Below are 12414 nucleotides of genomic sequence, written 5' to 3'. Positions count from 1 at the left end.
AAAGGGGAGGGATGACAATAGAATATGCATGAGAAGGGAGTGGAACTCTTGTGGGAACGAACCATTACAACATAGGGATAGGGGCAAACCATTATTAAAAAATATTGAAACAGCCATAAACTTGTAATTTCTCTCCATTCAACAATCTCAGTTAAACAAGTCTATTATTTCAAATCCATTCCTCTTCTTCTGTGCCTTCTTTCAATGCTGCAGACCAGCGCTGGTGGGCTTTTCTCTCTGGTTCTTCGGAGTCCTCATCCACAGTTCACCATTAGTTTGGTGTTTTCTAGCCTTGAATTACTTTAAAAAAGTATTTCCACTGTAAAACTAACAATAAACAACTGCAGAACTGTGATTGTAAATGCTGGCAGTGTGAGCAGATCCCTCTCAGTTATTAATTGGTTTTTAGCATCCCATTTGAATTGATCCATTTGATCTTGGCTTGATTGTCTCGGCTCCTGGTTTACCTGGGACTGTCAGCCTGGGAATCAAAATATGTCTCTGAAATCAGCTGTCAGGGGCAAGAGCAGAGGACTCCAGTGGTTGGTGAGATTGTTTACTCTGGTACATAAACAGAGCTGCAATCCCAGGGAACCATGGTTCCCAAAGGAGCTGTAACTGCCTGGATCTGTGGGATGTATGAGTGGCTAAAACGTGGCTCTCCTCATGTCCTTGTATGAGAAATAAAAATACAGTTTTTATATAAATAGGCGTGTTGTGAAGTTGTAAGATATCCAAGTTCCAAGACCTGAACTTGGGCATCAGGGTCTCTTTGGGCGGGATAAAGGAAATGAGAAAATTCTTAAAAATTAAATCTTTTAGGGCCATTTTGTACACGAGGTTCCTTTTCTCTTTGGGCTAAGAACAAAGGAAGATCCATCACCTTTGACAGGAGATGGCTTGCAGCCAATTGGGAAAAAGGGAAAGCCCCTTTTCAGAGAAAAGAAACCTTTCTGGGTAAAGATGAATACATTAAAACTTTGTGTTTAAGCTTTTGGGTAAAATGCAGGCTTCTCTGGGAATGGCTTGAGTGGAATGGTCTGATTCATTTCCACGCAACCTTAAATTTGTCAGGTTCAACTGGGCTTGAAGTTTTGAACTGAGCTTGCTTTCTTACCACAAGGAGGAGGAAAGGGTGGGTACCTGAGAGTACTGCAACTTACTGGTGGTGGATTTAGTGTTGCACAGGTGGGTTCAGGCCCCTGTGTTGTTTTATTATTCCCTTTTCATGTTAAGTCTCAAGAAGGCTCACTTTGTTAGGGTGGGCACAATCAAAACTCCAAATGCTGTGGCTTCCTGACTGTGGCACCCCCTCTTTGGAAGGAGACAATTGTTTTGCCTCTGTATCATTTGGTGATGGAAGTGCCAAGCCAACAATGCAGAAATCTGAAGCAAGGCTTGGTGTAAATAGATAAAGTTGTGTGTGTTATCAAGTGTTACTGGGGTTTTTTCGAGTTGTTTTTCGAGGTGAAAAGCCAAATTGTGGAGGTATTTGTATTGGACTTGTGCAGTGCTGTGGCTGTAAGACTGGAAATGGGAGTGAGGTTATTGTCACAAACTTGTTTCCGCAGAAGGAACGTGACTGTAAGGTTTTGTCCAGTTCCCTAAAGTGTGGGTGTTCAGCTGAAAAGTGCACACATCTGCTTGTCTATCCTCTATACTGCATATTTTAGTATAATTAAATTTTGAACGTACACACATCTGCGTGTCTGTCCTCTATATTGCATATTTTAGCATAATTAAATTTTTAACTTTGCTACTTCTAAACAGGTAAATCTGGTACACTGACCATTTCCTATGTGCCTTGGCCAGCAAGCAGACATTATTTTCTACAAGCAAGTCCCTTTTATGTGGTGAGAGCACATAAACTCTCATCAACTGACTTTTTTATTTTAGTCAATGAGACAAATCTTCTCTTACAGGTGTTTTAGTTTCTGTAAAGTGGGATACATTAGGAAGTATCAATGTTAATTCAGTTTAACAGCAGGAATTCCCAAGGTATTTTTTGCATCTATTATAAAGGTTGCTGCAAATCATATGAGACAATAATCTATTGTTGAATGGTAAGTGTTGATTTTTCTTCACGTAGCCGTGCTAAGCACAGTACATTAAAAAAATACACAAACCAAACCAAAACCAAATCAGTCACCTGACAGTGCCATCCACCCTCATAGATAAATGCTGATGAGCATGAAAACACCTGTGAGTCCTCATTTAGCTTAATGATAATTGTATTTAGCATAATGGTAATAATACCTCTACCTGGTGAGCCTGCACAGTGTCAGTCATCAAAACCAACACAGAGGGACTCCAGGACAACATTCCTGAGTCTTCTTTTGTGTCCCACGTGCCCACGTCTGCCTGATCCATCAGATACATTTTGAACATTAAGCCAACAGCTTCACAGAGACCAGTGCTGTGGTAGCAGTCCCCTAAGGGTTGTAGCTGGAGGAATGAACTGCTGAAAAGTATTTGATTTTACAGCAGGGCAGCTGTAAGTAGCCAGGAGCTTAAAGGTTCCAGTTATATACAGGATATAAGCCATCCTCTTTGGGATACTTCTTGTGCCCTCTGTGCTCACTGTGTGTTTTTACAGCACTTAAGACAAGGGGGAGAAGTTCCTCCCTTGATTTCTTTTCAGGAATTTTGAGTAAAGTACCTCGTGAGTCCACCTCACCTTCTGGTCCTGGGGCAGAGAGGGATCCCAGCTGGGCCAGCACTCCCTGATGTGATGGAGGGGCTGAGGCACTGTGGCAGGAGAGTCCACCCTGAACAGACCTAAAATGCAATAATGCATACCATGCAAGCTGTCATGCAAGTTCAGCTGCTGGTGCCAGGTTGCTGTCTTGGTGTTAAATTACGCTGAGACCATCCTGGTTCACCAGACTTTGAATATATATCCTTTTTTTTGAAACCAGATGTGACAGATAAGTGAGTCTGTGAGCTTGTAAATCTGTGACTATAACATAGTCACTTCATAACTATAAAAGCCCAGTCCAAGCTTTCATATGGCAGATTCTTCCATGTATTTCCTTGAAGTGTGGAGCTTCTCCCATGAAGCAGGGATGCCTCTCCATGGTTACTGCCCAGAGGTTGAGAGATCTGCCCTCCATCTCCTATAGTGAGTTATATCAATCTCTACTTAATGATTGTTTCTTTTGCTAGCTTTGATACAATTGCCTTAATATAATTTTGTTGTTACACTGCATTGTATTACTTTGTTATATAATACTCTACTAGTAGATTTTTTAGCTTTTACACAGTGTAGTAAGTAATTCTGATTAGAATCTTTCGTCTGTTCACCTGTTTGTTAATTTGCCATAATAAATAATTCATTTATATAAATGTATCTGTTTTGCCATCATTAAAACCTGCGGGACAAAGTGGTTTTATCACACCTCTGTAATTCCTTTAAATTTAAACCGCTAACACAGTCCGAGGCTAAGATGGGATTCAGCTGCACCTAAACCCTTCCCTGAGGAGGAGTTTTGGAAGCAGGGGAGTCCTTTCTGCACCTCGAGACTCACCAGCAAGGCTTTGCTTTTTAAAACTTTGTCTAAGCCTTCCACTCTCCCATGACAAGCACAAGGCTGTCCGTAGTTTTTGGGGAGGGGAACAGGTCTGACACCCCGTGTTTGTGCCAAGCCTCTTCTTTGCATCACACAGGGCTCCAGAAGGTGCTGTAAAATCCAAACATCTTGATTGGAGGTGAGCAGAGCCTGTTGTTTTGAGCTCCTGTAATCCCTGAGGAGCAAAGAAGCGTCGGTGAGAGAAGGTCAGAGAAAATAAGAGAGCAGAAAAGGGAGAGAATAATAATAATAGGAGGAGGAGAAACAAAGGGGAAAAGGCACCTTGTGTGACTGTGTCTAGGTGATGATGGGAACCCAGGCCCCTAAATAACTCTGGTTTGTTGTAAATGTGTTTGTGCAACATCCCTTCTGTCTGTGCTGCTGCTGCCTGGCAGCTCCTCCAGCCGTGCCCCTGCAGCTTTCATTCCCTGAGTGACTTGTGGGCTTCAGGGTACTTGGTGGTCCTGTGCTTCTAGAAGGGCAAATGGGGGCCAGAAAGTGGTCAGCCACCTTTTTTAGTGTCTCCTTTGGATTTTCACACTGGGATCAGAATGCTGAGCTATCACACCCCACCCCCTCGAGGTCATCTTTGCATGTTGCTTGAGGAGCACTTCGGTCTGCCTGAAACCTTGCTTATGTCTCAGGAGCCCTTAGAATCATGGAAGGGTTTGTGCTGGAAGGTACCCTAAAGATCATCTCATTCCAAACACCCTGCCATGGGCAGGGACACCTTCCACTAGACCAGGTTGCTCAGAGCCCCATCCAACCTGGCCTTGGACACTCCCAGGGATGGGGCAGCCACAGCTTCTCTGGGCAACCTGTGCCAGGGCCTCCCCACCCTCCCAGGGAAGAATTTCTTCCTAATATCCAATCTAAACCTCCTCTCTGTCAGTTTGAAGCCATTGCCCCTTGTCCTGTCACTACAGTTCCTGATGACAAGTCCCTCTCCACCTTCTCTGTAGGCCCTTTCAGATACTGGAAGGTGCTGTGAGGTCTCCACACAACCTTCTCTTCTCCAGGCTGATCAATCCCAACTGTCTCAGCCTGTCTCCATAGGGGAGGTGCTCCAGCAGCTTCTGGACATCTGCTTCATCTGAGCCTCTGTTGGGGATGAAGGAACAGACATAAAGGTTACTCAGAGACCCTCACTGAGAGGGGTCCCCACCCCGAGTCCGGGTGCTGTTCTCCAGTGTGGGAGCCGTGGGCTGGAGCACATCCCTGGGGAGCACAGGAGGCTGTCAGGAGGAGCTGCCAGGGCTGATGCCCTCTCCTCACCACAGCCCAGGTGCTGGGAATGCTGTGGCAGCTCTGGGGCTGCACGGCTGAGAGCCATCCCACACACAGCATCAGCCTGCTCTGCCAGCTGGGCTGTTTACACTCCCTCCGTTTGCAACAACAAAGGCTGAAATTATTTCCCATAATTTCTGTTTGCTGTTCTCAGCAGAAGAGTCATGATTTATTTTTACAGCAAACCTCCCGTTCTGAAGAAGCATCTTCCTGTTTGTGTCGTGTCCTTGCAGTGGCAGAGGGATATGTGCCAGTCCAGCCCGGGGAGAACAGGGAGACGGGACTCCGGAGAAACACTCCACTGGAAATCTCTGGTGATTCATTTAGCTAATGGCTCAGGAAGAAAAGCCCTTTGTGTACTGATGACTGAGTAGCAGCCAATGTATCATAATGCAAAAGTCATCGCCTTTTTTTTTTTTTCCAAATTAGGCTCCCAGCTCTGCCAGAGCTGCTTTACTGAGTCATTCCACTGATTCTAAACACTGTTTTAAACTCTGCCTGCACAAAAGGAGGAAATGGAAAGGGAATTCCTATCTCACTGCCTCCCTATAGGCGAGGCTTGCCCCGTGGTGCTGGGCTGCTCCCACGGGAGAGCCTCTGCATAGGGGAGAAGTGAGTAAAACTTGCAGGAATACGCATCTCTCTCTCTATCCTGGCTAAGAAGCAGCTGAATAAAGGTGGAAGAGTAAGCCTGAGGTGTGAAGAGACATGGAGGAACAGGGCAGCAGGAGGGGAGCCAGCGCTGCCTGGTCCAACACAAACCAGGATGCAGTGTGGGCAGGGGGCTAACCTGCAGCTCAGCTGTGCTAGGACAGCCCAGCTGCATCCCTGGCTGCTCACAGTGGGTACCAATTAGGAGTGCAGTGAGAAATGGGCTTAATTCCTCTCTGACTTAATTCCTTGTGAAATGAAACAGTTTCTGCCCCAAGGCTGAGCTACTCTGAGCCACCCTGGGTGGGTGGACAGGGCATGTGCAGCCTGGGGTGCATTGGGAAGAGCATTGCCAGCAGGTCAAGGGAGGTGATCCTGCTCCTCTGCTCAGCCCTGGAGTTCTGTGTCCAGTCTGGGCTCCTCAGGACAGGAGGGACATGGAGCTCCTGGAGTGGGTCCAGTGGAGGCTGCAGAGATGATTCAGGGCCTGGAGCATCTCCCTGAGGAGGAAAGGCTGAGGGAGCTGGGGCTGTTCAGCCTCCAGAGGAGACACTGAGAGGGGACCTCATCCATGTGTGTCAGTGTGTGCAGGGAGGGGGCAGAGGATGGACCAGGCTCTGCTTGGGGGTGCCCAGCAATGGCACAAGAGGCCACGGGCAGGAACTGATGCCCAGGAAGTTCCACCTGGACATGAGGAAGAACTTCTTTGCTGTGCAGTGACCGAGCACTGAACAGATTGCCCAGAGAGGGCGTGGAGTCTCCCTCACTGGGGATATTCCAGAGCTGTCTGGACACAATCCTGTGCCATGTGCTCTGGGATGACCCTGCTGGAGCAGGGAGGTGGGACCGGATGACCCACTGTGGTCCCTTCCAACTTGACCCGAGCTGTGACTGTGGAGGTGTGGGTGTATCTCCAGGGGAGACACAGCAACATCATTCCTCTGCTGGAGGCTGCTTGGCTGTTTTGAAGCCGAGGGTCTCCAGCAGCACCACTGGCTTGTCGAGAAGGTAATTGCATCTGTGAGAACCCAGAGGAGAGAGGTGCTACCCTCCGGCCCAGAGGAAGGTCACCAAGTCCTACAGGGATTTAAAGAATCCTTCTGCTGATTTAGGCAATGGTGTCTCCAGCAGGCTGAGCTTTAGTGAAAGCTGTTTTTAGGAAAGTTTGCTCTGGAGCCTGAGCAGGTTCCAGTCTGGTGGGCAGGACTCCTCCCACGGGCAAAGCTCTTGGTGACTAATATGCTGGGCACCCAACAACCTCCCTTCATCCTGCCCTGGCTCAGGTCCTGGAAACACAGCAAAAAAAAATTAAAAGGAGGAGGAGAGGGAATTCCCTGTTGTGCTCTGAAAAGTGACTGTATAAATGTGGTGCTGCTGAATAAAATACTAGAATAAGAATTGTTTCTGTTTAACTTATTGAATCAGCAAAACCCAACCTAGACAGGGGAAAATGGGTGAGGAACCCTAAGCCCACACAACATCAACTAAATCAAGCTCCTGGTCCAGGAACACCTTTTGCCCTCAAAGGTATTTGCACAAAATTAGCTACAACATAGTTTCACTAACATAAAAAGGAGCTGTTATCTGGAGAGATGCGGAGGCATGCGTGGAATTCTCTAGGACTTTTTTTACTGGCAACTGCGTGCAAAATGGAAAATATCCTGCTTGGAACAGAGCTGGCAGGCAGCAAACAAAGCCCAACTGAGAGACTTTCCACAGAGCATAGCTGATGTGCAAGCAGTGACAGTCACTTTTTAGAGGGTAAAACAGCACTTTAAAGACTGTAAATGTTTCACTTCAAAAAGTGCAGAAAATTATTTCAGCTAATAATTCAAAAATTAGGAAGTGCTGCTATGAAGGTACAACTTTAATTCAGCTCTTTTGTGCCTATGCATATGTGAAGTGGTATGTAAAGACTGTTTTTAGCTCAGAACCTCTGTCTCACACAGTGAGTAGGTAGCAGTTGGGAGCTTTTTAGTCTTTTCAGCCAGTGTGTGGCTGAGACCGTATTTACTTCATATAATCTTAATTCCTTACTGAGTAGTTAATAATTTCCACGTGGCATTTTGATGATGCTCAACAGTATTGTTTGTCAGTGCCCCACAAACATGAAAATATTCACATGGCACTCTGCAGGAGTAGGAGGCAGCATCACAATTGCCTTCTACATCCTCACTTTACAGCTTGGGAGCTCAGGCACACAAATGTGTAAGTTCAGAAACAGGTACTGGCAATGGGCTGAGGTAACAGCAGCATCTTTCTTCAGGAGGTGAAGGCTTTTGTAGTGCAAGGCTCTTACACACTTCAGCTGTTGCTGTGTGTGCCCAGTACTTTGCCAAGTAAACTCAGAAAATGAGGAATATGGAAAGACCCTCACTGCGTGACTTGCCTCACATCACTTTGGGCCTGAAGCAGGACAAAATCAATGTATCTTCATCACAAGACTGTTCTGTCTTTTTCTTGAGCTCCTAGGTTTGTTCAGTAGAGCCTCCAAGTTCCTGTCAAAAGGGAAGCACAAATCTTGGAGATTTATGTCATAAGGCACGTGCTCATTCCTCTCCATACTGGTGTCACCTGAGATTGCAGTCCTAATTTTATTTATGCTCTGCTTCTGGTTGGGGTTTTTTGGTGGTGTTTTTTTTGGTGTTTTTGGTTGGTTGGTTTTTGGTTTGGTTTCTTTTTTTTTTTTTAAAATAAATGGAAAAAGCTACAGTTCATGCTGTGGGGTCATATTGCCACATATTGACCATGAGAAGGCTGGAGGCTCTGATTTCATCATCTAAACTAAAGAGACAGCTGCTAGACCCTATTGTAGTGCCAGCATTTCAAGCTGGAGAAGCCCTTTATTTATTTTATATCTTGTCTGACCTCCTGTATGCCCAGACCATTAAATTTTCTCCCAGATATTACCTGTTCCTGTCATTCCCCATTCTTGCTCACCTTTATCCTTATGCTCTGCCTTTGCCTTCCCTGCTCTATTTCTAGCACTGACCCTTTTCTCCATCCCTCATTTTTCTCCCTTCCTTTACTTTCTCAGCCCCTCTCTTCAGCTTCATTTCCCCTGATGCAAGTCTCACCTTGTTCCCAGCACTGCTGCCATCCTGCTTCCCAGGGGAAGCTTTCCATGCTGCTCCTGGCAAACACAGGGAATGATGTACTGCTTTATTTTAAACTGATGCCAGAGACGGAAGCAAGGGTGGAAGGGGAATGTGGTGCCCTCAGCCCCTGCCCATCCCCTTCAGGTTACAGGGGTTGGGATCTCCCCCAGGATTTTCAGGAAGTGCCTCCAGCTCTGTTGCTGCCTGGTAGCTCTGAGGACTGGCACAAAGAAAGAGGTCACTGGTTACTGTGGGATTTTGCATTTTTCTCTTGAAAAACAACAAGGAAAATCAAAAGGTCCCAAAGGGAGGAGCATAACCCTCTCAGTGCCATCCTGGGGTACGCAGAGGCCTGGATGTGCTAAGGATTTCCTTATAAAAGAGGTCATTGTGTAAAATACACGAGCGCTCTTGGAACTGCTCCCTTCTCCCAGCTCCAAGAAGTACCACAACCACCCAGCTGCAAAGTTAAGTGTCTCACCAGGCACCAGGATGTCCTGGAGGTTGCAACACCAGGGCAGCAGCGAAGGTGTGGGGGTGGGAAAACTTTCTCTCCTGGCCGTGGCACAGGAGGTGGTTCTGCAGCATCCGGCACCTTTCGCTGTCGTGTCCCACGCAGCTCCTGCAGCAGCTTGGAAACACAGCCAGGACTGAGTTTTACCACACGGCCCTGTGAAGCTGCCACGGAGTATTGGGTGTCAGGCTGAGAGAACTGACATGAACCTGTTAACCAGGAGGGATGACTAGAGAGAAAACTTCAAGGCTGCCTTACCAGGGCACCCCAAACGAGATCAGTGAGCTTGGTGCAGCAGATACACCTCCTGAGAGAGCAGCTGGGCACTTGGGATACCAATAAGGATCCAAAAAGCCTGTCTCCCTTGATGGCCTTAACTCCAGAAGACCTCAGAATGAGGCACCCCGGGATGGGACAATGCCTGGGCACTGGGTGACTCCCAGCCAGGAGGAAGTTCCTCCCTGCCATTCCCTGGGCAGAGAAGGGGTTCCTGGTGGAATCTGCTGTATAAAAAGGCCCTCCCTCCTGCCTTGACCTTGAGAAAATTTGCCTCTGGAGTATTTACACCACATCCCATCCTTCAGGCACATCCCTAGATGTCCATAAGCATCTGGGAAAGAGCTTCCCACACAGGGAGACCTTCCCAGGGAGTCAGGTGAGGTCACCTCCTCCTAGGGGCAAGCCAAAGGCAAGAGCCACCCTACTCAGCTCTGGCCAGGCTGGGAAAATTTGCTTTGCATTGCGTGGCACAGCTCTTGTTCCCGGGCAAAGCCTGATGAGTATCTGCAGATTTCAGGTGCATGTGGGGCTGAGTGTAGGCGAAGCTCTTGAGCTTTGCCTTGTTAGTCCCAGGGACATGCTTGAATGCCCAAGTATTTTGGTGACTTCCCCACCTGGTCTATCAGAACTGTACAGATCCAGGTGTCTCCCAGAATCTCTCACTTCTGTGGCTTTTCCTTTCTAAAAAGCTATGGGTACCTTGCTAATAAAAGACAGAAACCATCCACAACTGTCAGGCATTGCCTCCAAAACAGAGGTTGTGCTTCAATTAAATGGCTGATTTTTTTTTTTAAACCCAGGCAAACCAACATTTTTTCCACTAGAATCATTGTTGGCAATAACCAAAGATACTTCAGTAAGTACAGAAAAACCCATTCAACTTGAGGTAGAAAGTTTGAGCCCAGACACTTTAACTCTGGCAACGATGAGGTGCTGATAACAGAAATCACAAAAAGCACGGAGGAACTGCTGGGACCAGCTGCAGGGCTAATTTTACAGATAAATGTGACATATATTGCAAAACAAAATGCTTATAGATGGAAAGCCTAAGCTTTTTAATAGAAATCTCCCCCAGCAGTGAGATGGGAGCTTTGCCAGCCTGAGGGAGGAGGGGTCCTCTCATGGTGTGACAAGATGCCATCACAGTAAGCAAGAGGCTCCCATTCCGGGAAGGGATGTGGTCACTCGTGTCCCCACTGCTGGGAAAAATAGAGGAGGCAGCTCATGAGACACACTGACAGGCTCAGGAAGGGGAACTGATGGCAGCAAAAATCAGCTTTTCCTAATTGCAGTGCCAAGGCAAGGGTGGAGTCAAGCTGGCACTCACACAGAGGAGAAACTTACCCTGACTGCTGGACCTTGGCACGTGGGATTAGCAATCCTTGACAGGAACGACCTGCCAAGTGGTGTTTGCTGGTAGCTCATCTTTCTGCCCCATTTCTACCTTCACTTTTGTTTCTTTTTCCACTATGAAGTCCTTGAGCATGGGCATACTAACCTTCACCAACCCACAAAGTTCCAAAGGAACTGTGTATTGTTTTTCACCGGCACAGTTGTTCTGACCTTGGCCAGTAATAGCCCACCGTGCAGTTAGGAAGGCCAAAAGCATCCTGAGCTGCATCAGCAGGAGCAGAATCAGAGGACTGAGGGAAGTTATTACCTCCAGCTTCTCAGCAGTCATTAAACTGCATCCAAAACATTGTGTCCCCAAAACATTTTGTGCTCCCCAGTAATCAGCAAAGCACTGGCAAACTGTCGGTGGGAGACAGCCAGGATGGAGCATCAGTACTGGGGCTACAGGGCTTCTCCAACCTGGAGAAGATTTTGCTGGGAGGGGGCTAATGGCAACCTTCCAGTGTCTGTGAGGAGATGACCAAAAAGGCAGAGCCAGGCTCCTCGCCGTGTGAGAAAACAGGCACAGGTTGAAACAAGAGAAGTTCAAACTCATAAGGAAAAACTTTCTCATCAGGACACCAGCCCAGCAGGGGATCAGGAGATTGTGAAATTTCCATCCTTGGAGGTTTTCAGGATCGGATTAGGTGAAGCCCTGAGTAACTCTGTCTGACCTCATGGCTGACCCTGCTTTGAACAGGAGTTTGGACCTCCTGAGGTCCCTCCAAAATTGAACTATTCTGTGATCCTATGATTCTAATTATCCTCAAACTTTACTGTCCACAGACCCTGGGGATTTTTACAGCCTCTGATGTAAAAATTAATGGATGCAGTGTGATATTCTTTCTGCCTCTACAGAGAAAGGCCTCACTCGTTCACCTCACACACTTGCCATTAAAACATGATTTGCATGGTCAGGAGAGGGCGACTTGACTCAGTCTTCCCTCTTCCACCTCTTTACACCATATTTGTCATCCTGGTTTCTTTTCAAGAGCACTTTTGATGTGCACACCATACACAAACTTTCAGCTTGGCACAGAGGACAAAGGCTGCAGCCACGGGCTGTGCATGAGTGGAAAAAGTCCCTTTCTGTGCCACACTTAGCAGCTGTATGCTTATAAGTCTTCCAGGAAAATTTTAAATAGAAGGAAAATAGAAGTAAAACCAGAGTGCAAATCATTTTCTGTACTCGGTGGTCTGGTGATATTAATGGTTGAGGGTCTACAAATCACAGTGTTCCCATACTACAAAGCAGCCACCCTGTGAGGGCAGAGGTTCCTGGGGGACAGTCTCTTGATACTAAAAATCAGGATAAGCAGCTGCCCCTAGAATTCACACTGTGAATAAAGCCATTTCTCACCTGTGGAGCAGCCAACCTGCCCCATGGCGCAGCACAGCTGGGTGGCTTCTATCTGAAAACAAGGACAGACCACACTGGCACCCCCTGAACAATACAGATTTTTCTGTTTTCACACCCATAAAGTCACAGGGAGCTGCGAAGGAGTGGCTGGTCCCACACAGGGAGAGGCAAAACAGTAACTTCATTGAACACCCACTGCCACTCTTCACGTTTATTTGCATCTACACTGTTTGAATCCTGCAAATGGATTCAAGCCATGAATCA

Source organism: Neopelma chrysocephalum, unplaced genomic scaffold (assembly GCF_003984885.1).
Source record: "Neopelma chrysocephalum unplaced genomic scaffold, ASM398488v2 Primary Assembly neopelma1_149, whole genome shotgun sequence".
Taxonomy (NCBI): domain Eukaryota; kingdom Metazoa; phylum Chordata; class Aves; order Passeriformes; family Pipridae; genus Neopelma; species Neopelma chrysocephalum.
The sequence above is the reverse complement of the archived record's forward strand: the minus strand, read 5'-3'. Positions refer to the sequence as shown.